This window comes from Pogoniulus pusillus, chromosome 1 (genome assembly GCF_015220805.1).
Source record: "Pogoniulus pusillus isolate bPogPus1 chromosome 1, bPogPus1.pri, whole genome shotgun sequence".
Lineage (NCBI taxonomy): Eukaryota > Metazoa > Chordata > Aves > Piciformes > Lybiidae > Pogoniulus > Pogoniulus pusillus.
In genome coordinates, this window is record NC_087264.1 from 41,495,624 (window position 1) to 41,509,827 (window position 14,204).

General features: G+C 41.4%; 1 protein-coding gene across 12 annotated transcripts in view; it reads left to right on the forward strand.

The window, feature by feature from the left end:
* The window catches only part of TTLL5 (tubulin tyrosine ligase like 5), a 140,937-nt gene that overhangs the window by 94,580 nt on the left and 32,153 nt on the right, over window positions 1-14,204 (forward strand). The window lies entirely within an intron of this gene.

Consider the following 14,204-nt stretch of genomic DNA (forward strand, 5'->3'; position numbering starts at 1 on the left):
TAGAGTAATACATTTATTTCACTGTGATTTTTTTGCCTTTCTAATTACTGCTTCTTACCTCTTTTCTGATTTATGTCTCCTCCCAAAAATAATCATGTAGTTTTAACCTTCTGTTCCATAATGGCCATGTGAAATAGAGATTTACATTTGTGATGTACTAGAGTAACTCCTTGCTGAGACTAGAGACACACAAATCATCTTTCTAATATGGAAAGAGAACAGAGAAATGTGTCAAGGCTTCATGTAAAGCCTTTGTTAAAACAGGGACGCCACTCACTGCTGTATCTGCTGGAGGCTGTTAACTGGGACTCAACTCTTCTAGAAGCAAGGTGCTGTAATTTGGTTTATTCCACCGAATATTGAACTCTTTTATGATAATGTGAATTCCTCTATGCTTATTGAAACTTTGGGTTACTGAAAATGCTGCAAGCTGAGTCCTGTTCTCTTGTGAAGAGGTAGAAAGATCACAGTAAGAGGTGCAAATGTATGAAACAACATTAGGAGTGGAATGGGGGCTGTGTGCTGTATAGCTTGAAACAAAAGACCAATAAGGAGGCCAAAACTGTCATAAACTGGAGTAGTTTCTTCTGGCAAGACAACATGCTTCTGTGGTATTAGTCCTTTGAGGACTAAGTGCCAAAAAATGAGGAGATTCTTTCTCTGCAGTACTTGAAGAGCCTGCTTTTCCAGGTGAGGCTCTATAAAAATACAAGTCTTTCCACTCTTTTCTTGCAGCTCTTTATAAACAATATGGGTATGTCATTACTAGTTTTTGGAGGCAGTAGAGGGGAGTATAGAAAGTTTTGGGATGGAGGTGAACCGGTTTGTTTTTTTTCTTTTGGTTTCAGTCCTGGGTATAGATTTCTCTAGAAATTTTCTCTCTCCATATTATGAATTTATAGTATGTAATTCAAACTGGAACCTACCATTCTCTTCTGAAGTTAATTTTCAGGCTGAATTTTGGCTATCCACAAAATACATCAAACATGTTTGAAAGCTATCTTGTGGATTTTAGGGCAGAATTATTTTTGGGAAAGTAGTTTTCTGCAAGTAGGGTATCTCTGGAGAATTCCTAGAAGGAACACTACAGACCTGGAAAACTTGTGGCAATTTCAGCTGGAGAAGACCATTGCTAGGAATTTGTGCTCCCTTAGTTGAAATAAGCATTTCCAGAAGTATCTTCCATTACCTGTAAGGTGGAGTGAAGGAAAAGTAGCACTTACCTCTACAATACCAATGCAGCATTGTGTGGCCAGCACAAAACTTTCAGGAATTCCAAAAAAGTTATCTGTAAAACATCTAGCAGCAGGCCCTTGGGGTTGCTGATTGCTCTGGTGCCAATGTGTCATGCTGCTCTTAGGATGGCTGAAAGTCTGTCTGCCGTGGTTTGTGTGACCACCTCTTTGCCAGCAGCTCTCTTCTTTTTTTCCCCACACTGTGTCCAGTAGGATGGCCTCGTCTGTGCAGCATATGTAGTTCAGAGTCAGCTTCTGCAATAGGTGCTGGTATTCTCTCTTTGTGGATCTCAGTGCGTTCTACCACCACGCCCCAATTATCTCTTATGTAATTGCTTAGAGATAGACGTTACAAAACATGTGCTGACATAGACACAGTCACCTTTCCTAGTCTTTCTCTAAGCCATTGTGAAATGTTCAAGGAGCCACAGCAGGTGAGTTGATTTTTGTACAGTTGGCGGGAGGTAAAACGTTTTCTCCTTTAGCTCTGGCAGAGCAGAACTGCAAAGGGAACCTCAGGAAGAAAAATGTTCTCTTTATTAGGTGAGAGATCACCACCAATTCCAGTCTATTTCTTGCCATACCTCATACCCACATAAATCCACTTGAGGGAGAAGGAGAGCAGAAACTACACAGAACCAAATTTTTGACAGGAGGAAGATAAGAATGCTAGACACTCCTCTTTGGCCAGCATGTCAGCACCACTATGCTTAGACAATTGTAGTAAGTGTCACCTTCTTATTGGGAAACTCCTTTAGCTGTATTACCTTGGGGCTAGGTTGATAAATTCAGAAAAGATCACTTTGAGGAGGCCTACAAGAAGGCTGGAAAGGGACTGTTTACAAAGACCTGTGATAATAGGATGAGGGACAATGGTTTTACATTGGAGAAGAGCAGATTTGGATTGGTCATTAGAAGAAAGTTCTTTACCATGGTGGGGGTGGTGGAACACTGGAATAGGTTGCCCAGGGAGGTAGTTGAGGCCTCATTCTTGGAGATATTCAAGGTGAGGCTCAATGGGACTCTGAGCAATGAGATCCAATGGACAACATCTATGCTTACTGCAAAGGAGTTTGACTAGATGACCTTTGGAGGTCCCTTCCAACCCATACCATTCTGTGATTCTATGGCCTTTACCCTTGTATCAGTGCTTATACAGAAACAAAAGAGCATTAACCATATAGCCTCACAGCAAAGACACAGAGAGGTGACCTGTAGGTCTTGGTGGCTTTTTGTTTCATTTTTTGTTTGTTTGTTAGAGGTTTGTGTTCTGGTGTTGGGGTTTGGTTTTGGAGGATTTGTTTGTTTGTTGTTTCTTTACTTAGTTGTGTTACTGAATGGTGGTAGAAGATGCATCTTGCTAGTGCTGTGCTGCTACTCCACCACTTCTATTGTCTGGAGGATTTCACCTAATATGACTGTGACCCTACTAGCTTTCAGGTCACGCTTTCCACAGAGCCTGACTAGGTAAATATGTTCATCTTTGCTTTGGAAATGCAGAGCAAATTCTGGTCTTCTCTTTAGGTGTGTAGATTATAAACACCAAAATTTTGCTTCTTTTGTAAGGGTTTGTTACTTGGCTACAATTCTTGGTGTTGAAATGACACCAGGAAATTGGATTACTTCAGTGTGCTTTGTCCCCATAGGCAAACCATCAAAGCTGTCAGATTTATCAAATGTTTTCCAAGAGGCACTCATCAGAGAGTCTTCATCTACCACATGGCAAGATTATAGGTGTACTGGGTGTCAAGCAAAGTTGATTGCTTTCATGAGCTTCAGTGCAAATTTTGTAAGTCTAGAGACTTGTCATGTTCTTCAGAGATTTGTGTACTGAATGTTTAATACTTAGACAACAGAACACCCAAAGTCACAAACGTGACATCTGTACTCCATGGCAATACAGCACAACTGAAGTAATTTGGGTCTCAAATGATACGAGACCTGGATGGAACAACCATGGAGGAACCTTTAAGGCCCTGTGGTGTAACACCATCCTGTGCTGCGTCTTTTGGGAGGCTGATGGTGGCAGAGGCATATAGCTGCAGGCAGGGGTAGAGTGATTTGAGTACTCTCCCTCATCTCATGAGTCCTAATGCTACAAAACTTCACAGCCTGTTGTTTGTTTATTTTTCTCAAGTGCTCTGGATTTCACCCGTTTAACTCAACTAACTTTTCACTTGCCTCTTGAGACCCAAATAAGGGGCTTGAGCTGCTTTTCTCACTCCTCATTCTCTTATTTAGTGGCATCTTGCAGCTGCCGCCTGAGCACATACAGCAAAGAGCACCACACTCTGGGAAAGCCTATTCAAGAGAAAACTTAATGGAAAGTATTAAGGAGGAAAAAAAAGTTTGATGGACTTCTAATGTAGAAAGGAGGGAGAGAAAAGGGGGAGTGAGATATTTTTTTTCACTGTAATAGGAACCAAATGTTGACTGGGACAGCAGCTGCACTCTCACTCTTTCCCTGTAAACTGTGTGAGTGGTTTTTCAAAGGAGATGTTACAGGGTGCAGGGCTAGCATACTGGTCCTGTCTTAACCCTTGCCTCTCTGGAGAGAGGCAGGGAATGTGGGTTTCCAGGAGAGATTAGAGACTTGAATTGTAGACAGATAGCAATGCCCATTCAGTGTTTTCATCCTTGTGTGCTACTGCTGCTATCCAACCATAAAATGCAAAATCTACTTTGATAAAGCACTGAAAATATATATGGCTAGGAGTGAATAGACCTTATCAGGGTTTGGTTTTTTTTTGTTTTCCAATTTAGTTTTCAGTAGACTTGCCAACATTGACAGAGAAAAAGTAGAAGAATATCAGTGCAAGTCATGTTATTTATTGATCCACTTGATCCATGCTAGGAGCGATGGTTTGGGTGTTGCACACACCCCCCCCAGCTTTACAAAATCACCCAGACTAGACTCAGCCAGCTGGAAGTTAAAGAATGAAGCTATATTTATAGCTAGCCCAATTTCCAAGCATATATATGTATATACAGTTATATACAAGTTGAAAGTAATGTGGAAACACAATACTCCTCCCAGAACAATCAGATTGCCAGGAGGGCTTCTGACCCAAACCTCCTCGCCCTGCCCTTCCCTTCCCTCCCTTCAGAAATAATCAGATCAACCCACATATATCTCGTGATAAGTCTGGAGATCTGAGGTGAGATGTCAAAAAAGACAAGGAGGTTAGAGGAAAAAGGGTTAGGGTGGATTAGAGTTAAGGCAGAGGCAACCACAGAGACCAGACCACCAGAAAGGAGGAGCAGAACAGAAGTGAGAGCTGAGAAGTGTGTGAGAAACAAGTGTTTTCTCTGTATTTTGACTAGTTGTGATTCTCAGCAGAAGACTGGTTGATACAGGGTACTGTTGCTTTTTCTTTTCTCACAGCTAAGGATTTAATTTCTCACAGTAAAATATTCCAATTATCCTCAAACCAACACAATCCACTCCTCTATATCACTTAGTGTTCCGCTGAGAACTGTCTAATCTAAAACAATATTTACAATAATGAATATTACAAGTTCATTTTGCACTTCATTCTGGCTATCTCAGATGTAGGTGATTTAAAAGCTCAGAAAACAGCAGTTTGTCTCCTCACAGATGAGATGAGAACAGGGACTCCCAGGTGACATTGGGTCCATGCTCATGCACTGTAGATTCTCTCATAAGATTCTGCCTTTGAATGCCTGATAATAATAACCTAGAACAGAAAACTCCTAACAGCTTGTATTATGCATTTTGAATTTAAACTCTCAGCTAAAGTTAGGTTTCTCTGTGGAATACACTGGATTTCACCATTCTCCTGCATTACCCAGTAGGTATGACCAGGACCTTCAGCAGATACCACCCCTCGGACAGGTTTCCCTTCACCCGAAGGAGAAAATACCCAAACAGTTTTCCCTAACAGATTCTTCTCACGTACAACAGGAACTTTATCACCATCCACTGTACCAAATCTGATTATGTAGGTCCTGCTCTATTTACTGAACCCCTACTATTTACCAAACAGATTGCTTGTGCTAAATGTTTGTTCCGGTTTTTGAAAGTTCCACCCCCCATGGCTTTTAAGGTGGTTTTCAGCATACTGTTGTAGTGCTCAGTCTTCCCTAAAGCTGGTGCATAGTAGGGTATGTGGTAGATCCACTCAATACTGTGCTTTTTGGCCCAGTTTTTCACAAGACTGTTCTTGAAATGAGTGCCATTTTCTGACTCGATTCTCTCTGGAGTTCCATATCTTTCCAACTGGATAGGTTTCCAGCCATCTGGTGCTTGCCTAAACCATCGTCAGCACATACTGCTTGCTAGAGTGAGATCGAGGTAAAGTGATGTAGTCAATCTGCCAGGCTTCACCATACTTGTACTTTGACCATCTCTCACCATACCATAAGGGCTTGATTTGCTTAGCCTGCTTGATAGCAGCACAAATGTCACAGTCATGGATGACTTGGGTGATAGCATCCATGGACAAGTCAATTGACCTATCGCATGCCCATCGGTATGTTCCATCTCTGCCTTGATGTCCAGATAAGTCATGGGTCCACCGAGCTAGGAACAGTTCACCTCGGTGTTTCCAGTCTAGGCCAAGATCAGAGTTGGTATCAACTTGAGAAATCTTAGCAGCTTGGTCTGCCTGCTGGTTGTGTTGGTGTTCCTCCGTGGCTCTGTTCTTGGGTATGTGTGAGTCTATGTGCCTCACCTTCACTGGAATTCTCTCCAGCCGTGCATCAATGTCCTGCCATAGATCAGCACACCAAATAGGCTTTCCTTGCCTCTGCCAACCATTCTTCCAGTCCTTTAGCCAACCCCATAGAGCATTGGCTACCATCCATGGGTTGGTGTAGAGGTAAAGGATAGGCCAATTTTCACGTTCAGCCACATCAAGAGCAAGTTGGACAGCTTTTACCTCAGTGAATTGACTGGATTCTCCTTCTCCGTCTCTTGCTTCAGTAACTCTCTTTATAGGACTCCAGGCTGCTGATTCCCACCTTTGCTTGTTCCCAATAAGATGACAGGAACCATCTATGAACAAAGCATATTTTTTTTCCTGATCAGAGAGATCACCATAAGGAGGAGCTTCCTCAGCATGGGTTACTTTCTTCTCTGGAGGTTTTGTACAATCTGTGCCTTCCAGCCAGTTGGTGATCACTTCCGCCAAACCAGGTCGATCAAGATTACCCATCTATGCTTGTTAGGTTATCAAACCAAACCTTAGGCCAGGTTGCATCTGTGGCATGACACAGTGATGAACCTTTGCCTTTGAACATCCAGTTTACAACTGGCAATCTAGGAGCTAAAAGCAATTGTGCCTCAGTTCCAATCACTTCAGAAGCTGCTTTCACTCCTTCATAGGCTGCTAGTATTTCTCTGCTGGTGTGTAATTTGCCTCTGAACCTCTGTACCTACAATCTCAGAAACCAAGAATGGGTGATACAGGGTATTGTTGTTCTTTCTTTTTTTCTTCTCACAGCTAAGGATTTCATTTCTCTCAGTAAAATGTTCCAATTAGCTTCAAACCAGCACACTAGGGTTTTACAGTGGAACCACAGTGAGGAATACATTTCCTGTCTCTGTAAATAGTGCAGTGTTGCATCAAGTTTCTGGTACTTTGCAGTCTCTGGAGTGTGTATATCCACCCCAGAAATGCTGCCTGGTCTAGGACAATTGACAAATTTAAGATGGCACTTAACATATTTTCTACATCTAAGTTATGTACCTTAATCCAAGCAGAGCTAACATCACTCAGAGTCTGCCTGCTCTGTCTGAACGTCATTAATTAATACTTTAAAAATTGAAGTAGGGACACATATGACACAGCACAGTTCAGGCAATTGCATGTTAAATTCAAGTGGTAATCATCCTGAAGACTTCCTTCTGAAAGTAAAATGATACTAAGTTTCTGTGTCAAGCTTATTGTATGTATTCCTTGCTGTTACAATCAAAGCCTGAAAAAACACTGTGTTTGCAGTTGTGGAATTGCGTGCAGGAAAGACAAAGCCAAAGCCACCTTCTACTCCATAAGGCTCACCCCTCTGTTTGCACTAACTGAAGATAGAAAGGCTATGTGAATTTGTTCATCTAGATCACGTGGAGATTTACTCAGTTGACTTAGTTATTCTCCAGTGACCTGATGAGCCACAGCAGGATGAAGACACTGAGCTTTGCAGCCAGCTGGCTCTTAGTTTTCTTGATTTAACCCTTCTACTAGTGAATTTCAAAGCTGTGATGTGTAAAGAGAAGAAAAAAGAGTGTTGCTTATCTGCCAAGTATTCCACAAATCGGTACTGACAGTGTTTTGTAACTGGCCAAGGATGGTACTAGGGGCTCAACAAAAATGTACTTTGCTGAAAGGTAAATACTTCATTTAATTTGCTAAGACTGGCAAGTTTAGTGCTCTTGAAAGTAAGAGTGTGATAATGCTAGCTAAATGCAGGAATAGTCAAAGTAGATTAGACTTTGCCTGTGAAGGTCTTCCTGTGCTCCATAATCTCACTTTTCCCTTCCCCTGCGTGTCTATCACAAGGTTGTTTCAATGCACCTAATTTCTAACGTACACTCATGACCTTGCCTATATATGGAGACCCAGCACCTAAAATGTGCTTAATTCCTCATCTGCAGCACAACTGAGTAATCACTCCATTGCCTTGTTATAAGAAAATATTTTTGCACCAAACCCCAGCTTTCTCAGTGTCAGGGAAATAGCAGGAATCATTTTCAGAAACCAGAGAGCGGGAAATGAACTATACCACAGCACAGACCAGAAAGGAAGGAAGCCCATAAAATCTGATAGAACATCTAGAATGAAGGAGCAAGAAGGCAGTGGGTTTTCCCTGCTTAGCTATTGTGCATGTGTGTCTGGAATAATGTGCCCAATTTTGAGGATTTGCCTAGCCCCAAATACTGATAAAGTGGGGAAAGGCCAGAAAGGCCAGAAGGAAGAATTCTTGACACCTGCCTGTGCAGCTGAGTGTGTGACACATGGATGACACGGGCTAATCTTGCATTGCAAGGAGATGAGTTGGGTTGCTTTTGCACACATCCTTGGTTTTGAATAAAACTCTTGAAACAGCATCAGCTCTGTCAGTTGAAAGAGGAACTGTGAGAATAGCAGAGGGGGACTCCTGGCATATGCTAATAATTAGGCACATAAAAATGTCCTGGGATGCTTGAATTTTGCCTCTAGTAGCTATGACAGTTAACCTGTGAATGGATCTGGAAATTGTAGTTAAATTCACAGAACTTTCATGTTCTTTACTTAAACTCAGTTCCCAGGATTCTCATATGGACCTTGTACATCTTCTGTTGCCTCATGGCATAAAGGTATTCATGGTGAGAGGTAAAAATAGCTTGAGCTGCAGGGGCAGCGGAGAGACGAAGAATTAAGGCCGAAGATACTACAATCTGCCTCCATCTGTGCCTCATCACTAAGAAGGGAAAGTTTGATTAATGGTCGGGGACAGAAACTCTTACATCTCTGCAACACCTTCACCATGGGAAATTGTATTTGTTGCTTTGAACTGGATTTGAATTCACAATGTAGTTGCACACATTTATTGGGCTGATGCAGCCTTGACAGGCTGCTCATTAACTTTAAAAGCTTTTCCTTGGCTTCTCTTGCAGAGCTCAAAATCAGATTGCAGGTCAGGTGATGGCATCTTTATTTTATAGAAGCCAGCTGCTTCCTGCCCCTTTTCTGTCTTACCTGCACCATGGTGAGTTCTGGACAGCTCCTTGTGCCTCCAGAAGATCTCAAATTTCCCAGGCAGAGCTCTTTTGGAGGTATTACAAAGGGCTTTGTTCACCTCTGTCTTTTTTGGAAAGCTACCTTTCTTTGCCTTTGTAATACAGATACCACTGTTGCTGCATGGTTTAGAGGCTTGCGTGTTCCAGCAGCCAGAGTTGTAGATCTAAACACTAAAACATGGGCTCATGCTGGCTAAACTGGACCAGAGTCACTCTTTCATAGACACTCCTGATAACAGCAGTGTCCAGAAGCAAATCATTCCCAAAGACTTGTTGCTTTGTTTTTCAATTCTAAATTTATTGCTTTTGAAGCTGAGGAGAAGGAAAGAGGGAGAAAAGACAAAGAAAGGCCTTGAGGCAAGCAGCTCTGTGAGAGGCCTGACAGTCTTGTGTCTCTGCCAGGCCCCCAGCATCCTGGGCTTTGTCCCACTGTGTTTATCCTTGCTCCACAGCCAGGCCCAATCCAGGCCCATTGTTAGGAATGGAAGAAGCGTGTAGCATACCAAAGTAAATGTTCTCTGTTTTTTTGAGGGCTTGAACATAAGTCAGCAGGATGCTAGGAACTGCCACACTAGACAGAATCATTAGTTACTATGCTGACTACTTCCTAGCAGCTGGTCCCCACCAGGGCTTCATACAGAAAGCTTCTTGGACATGTCATACCACCTCAGTGCCCTGTGGAAAACAAACTGCTGCTCGGGGTTGTATTGCAATCCACAACAAGGTGGGAGCACTGATTTAGAAATGCACTAGGTTCCCTTATTGCCAGCAATGGCCCTTGTTCATCCTTAGCTCCACATTTGCAGAAAAGAATGCAAAATACTTTCATTGTTGGCTTGTTTCCTCATTTAAAATGAGGCTGCACCTCCAGCTATACTGGCTTCCACTGTGATTCTTTCAGTTTTCACAAACTAAGCAGGATTAAATATGGAGCAAAAGAATGTGAAGCTTAATTTTCACAAGTAATTTAAGCCTATTTTGCCTTGCCTTTCAGTGAGGTGGAGGCACTTTTCAAATGTGCTTGTATGGGGAGAATCAGTGTACTTCATAAACTGGTATTTTTCCTTGCCACACAGGAGTTGGTATCAAACAAGTGTCCAGATGTGCTATTGGAAGCAGGCTTCAGCTGAAACACAAATGGAAGTTCTCTCTGAAATGTTTATGATACTTAAAAATCCTTAAATGTTTTTGGAAACATTGGAGGCCTTAAACCAAATTTATATCCAGACTGTGCATTAAGAAATTATATTCTGAATCTCTTCTACTCTTGCACTGCCCTCCCCTGATTACTTTCTCCTAGTTTCACTTGTAAAGACTTTTCTTTTCCCTGTCATCTGCAGTTGTCATCTGTTGTCTGGTATTACTCCTCCCAGCAGCTGTGGTGTTGCAGTAGACCCTGCTTTGTCAGGTGTTTGGATGAGTTACTTGGGAATGGTGGATGCTATGTGGGCTATTAGTAGTAGTTACCAGGATCACTTTTAGTATGAGTTTGCTGTGTCAGATAGATCTTTGTAACTATAGGAGTCTCAGTGAGTGCTGTTCTGTAGTCTCGTCTTGTCTACAGCTTCAGTTCTTGGTATTCCCTTCAAATCTGTCAGAAGTGAGAACAGAAGCCCACACTCCTGTCTTCTAGGAGCTTATAGACACATCCTTTCTGTACAGAGACAGGATTTCATTGACACATTTATTTTATTTTCTGTAGTCACTTGACAAATGTATTCATATTTTGTGAAAGTTTAGTATTTTAGTACACCAGCATCAGTTCTTAGTACAGGTGTAGGTAGTTGATTGCATAAGGGCTGCTTACATCAGAACAAGAGATAATTAACTGGAAGTGGGAACTAGAATAGAAAGGGAATTTGGAACCAGAAAACCTTGAGATGAATGCATGATGTTCCAGCACTTCTAGGCTGGGTTGACATGGTAATAGCATGGAAATCTCTTGAAATTGGTCTCAGAAGCAAACCTATATATTTTGTGATGCAAAAAGCTTCAGCAGTGGGGTCTTAATGCTGTCAGTGAAGAGGAAGAAGGAATTCTGGCCCAGACTTTATGAAAACTACAGTTGAAAGAAAGGAATACATTGGGTTTCTTGCCAAAAATATTGAGTGGCCTTAAGAGCTGCTGGAAGGACAGAATCGTGCTTACAAAGGATGGGCCATAATGCCAAAGCTGAGATTTCCTGTGCATAGTGAAGGCCTGAATCCCAGCCAGGTCTCTAAACTAAGTAACTCATAAATAATTCTGAGCAAGCTGTGAGAAGGTTGCTCACAAGCAGCCTAGCTGACAGAATGAAATTCAATCTCTTCTGGTGGCACAGGCGGGAATTTCTATTTCCCATTTGTGTATGTGGGCATCTCTGCCTGTGTCTGTCATCTTTTCGTGTCAGCAAATGAATATTCAGTCAGTTGTTAGTGTTCAAGCAATAATACTGGATTGAAAGCGAGCAAGTCTGTGATTAGTGACACTGTGATCCTCGTTTCCATTAGAGATATGGGGAGTTTCTGGTTATTTTTGACTTTGCTTTAAATGGTGTGAGTTCTGAAAAAGCTTTTCCTTGAGTTTGGGCTATTTATATAGGTTGGGGGCTTGTTGGTTGGTTTGTTGTTTTTTTTTTTTTTACCACATGGAGTCTGGCATCTGTGAAATTATGAGGTCCTCTACAGCTTTTTTCACAGCCTTCATTATTGTGCTGAGTATTGTAGAATTCCTGAAGCAGAAGAGCTAACTTCTGGGAAGGTGCAAAGGTGCTGTCATACTTCTATAAGTCTTCTGACCCTCAAAGACTGAGAGCAGGAGCTGCACCATGATGCATTCCTGTAAGCATGGCAAATAGGCTGATAGCTGGGGCATGTCTCTGGCAGCAGTGTATAGTCAGACAATAAGACTTGTTCTATACTAAGGCAAACTCTGCCTTAGATGTAGCATTAGCAGCTTGGTAACACTTTAAATAAGGACTTTCCCAAACTTCAGAAGAAACATCTCTATGAAAGTGATCTCAAGACTCGCAAATATGCAGGCTTTCTGTTTTCAAATACTTAGTGCTTCTCTTATAACAGGTTGAAATCATGTGCAATAATTTTCTATTGATTTCCATCTATAGAGAAGCAAAACCCATGGAAATTAACAGAAGCATGTTCAATCCAGAAAGATTCTGCAGGCCAGAAGAGTAAAATTTAGCAAGCAAGGGTATCTTCAACATGATGTCTAGAAACTAGTGCTGTTATGCTGCATCACATGAAGAAGGTAGTCTTGGAACTGAAGGGTTTTGTGTGCAAGATTGTCTATGTTGCAAGAAAATGTTAGCTAGAGATTTTGTGGGTTTGTTTGCTCTTTTCAAGTTAGCTCTTCCTAAAGTGTTAATAACATGTTTTTAAGAGTGTTTTCCTGGCTACCAAGCTTTATGGTGCCTATATTATATCTGTAGTGGTTTGGCTGTTACCCCACCCCACCCCCCCCACTTTAAGAAACACTCAGCTAACTCAGATGGGCTCTGGGAATATAAATGAAGCTATTTATTTACAGCTAGCACAATATACAAGCAGATATTTACAGTATATACAATTATATACAGAAATATACAAGGTAAAGGTAATACAGAAACACAACTCCCCTCCCAGAAACCTGAGTCCCCAGGAGGGACTCTCAACCACCCCTGCACCTTCCCCCTGCCCCTCTCAACCTTACCCCAGTCCTAGGAAGAAAAGAGGTTCAGCCAAGAGGTTAAGAAGCAAGGTTAGTGGCAGTGAGGTTAGGAAGATGTAGCTCAGTCTGAAGCCAGCCAGAAAGTGAAGACAAAATGGCCTGAGTGTTACCTAATGTTTACATTCTTCTTCAGCGAGACTCTGAGGGAAGGAGACATCACCACTGTTTTCCTTTCACAGCCAATTATCTACTTTTTCTCATCAAAATATTCTAGCCTGCTTCAAACTAGCACAATATCCTACATTTATTTGGGCCCATAGTTCATAAATGTATTTCATAAATACAGTTCTGTTTTAATCATAGTGATTAAAACAGAAGAAGTGGAATAAAACAGGTTAGGAACCAAATGAAAGTATTTGAGAGTTCACTGAAGCGGATAAAAGTTGGAGCAAGGCTACAATCCCAGTGTGTTTTTGAAAACTGGACCATTGGCCCATTTTTTTTTTTCCATAATAGTTAATCCTTTGTCAGATACCTCAAAAGAAATGAAGGTTGAGGAAGTGATGCTGAAGGTTTCCCAATCAGTTAGTGGTCCTCACAGTACTACAGACTGCAGTTGGTGTACATCACCTCTGTGGCATAAAGCCTATGTGGCTATCAGCAGTGGAATTTTCCTTAATATCATTTTTATCTCCTCCATTTCAGCTTGACTTTTGTGTTTTAGAAATCACTCAGTCTCTAGCTTTCCAAGCATTCTTCTGGATCAAAAGATAAATTTTATGCATTGCAGGTTCTGATCCGGAGGTAGCTGTGAGAGAAGTTGGAGCAGACATTTAGTTTCTAGAATTAATCATGTAATTTGAGTGAATACCTTAAAGAGTGCTTGACTGAATTATCTAACTTCTGACTGAGACAGATTTAGTTTCAGACCATTGATGCATAAACAATACTGGTTTCATTTTCACTGACTAGATGGATTACCTGTGTTAAATGTCAGCAGCCTGTGGAAGATGCTGTGGGAAGAGCATTAGGTGATGTTATGGGGTGATGATACTTCCCCAGTACTCTCTGGCACTCAGTGATTTTTCTGGTGGTAGTGAGTCTTGCTACTATGAGTTTGTCTAATATTTTCTGAACACCTGTAGATGTTTGTCATCCTTAACTTCTCATAGCAAGAAGCCATATACAGGCTAGTTAGGTGTTACAAGAAAACTACTACCTCCTAATGTTTCTTTTAACCTGCCCATCCAATGACTTCATTTAGTTTTTCCTGTGTCTCATATCATGAGAGGTGAGTAATTTTTTGCTATTCTCCTTCTTCCTGAAGCTCACAACTTCAGAGGTATTTTTTGTGTTTACTTTCACTTGTCCTTTTTCCAAGCCGAAGAGTCCTTATTTACTCAGTCATTCCTTAATATATAGCTGGTCATCTCTAGAGCATTTCTCTGTACTTTTTCCAGTTTTCATATATGCTTTTTGAGAAGAGAGGAGGAATAGGGATTAGAACTGTGCTCTGTATACAGTTTTGGTTTATATGGTAGCATAATAGTGTTCTTGGGTTTATTCCCAATGTCTGTAAGGGAACC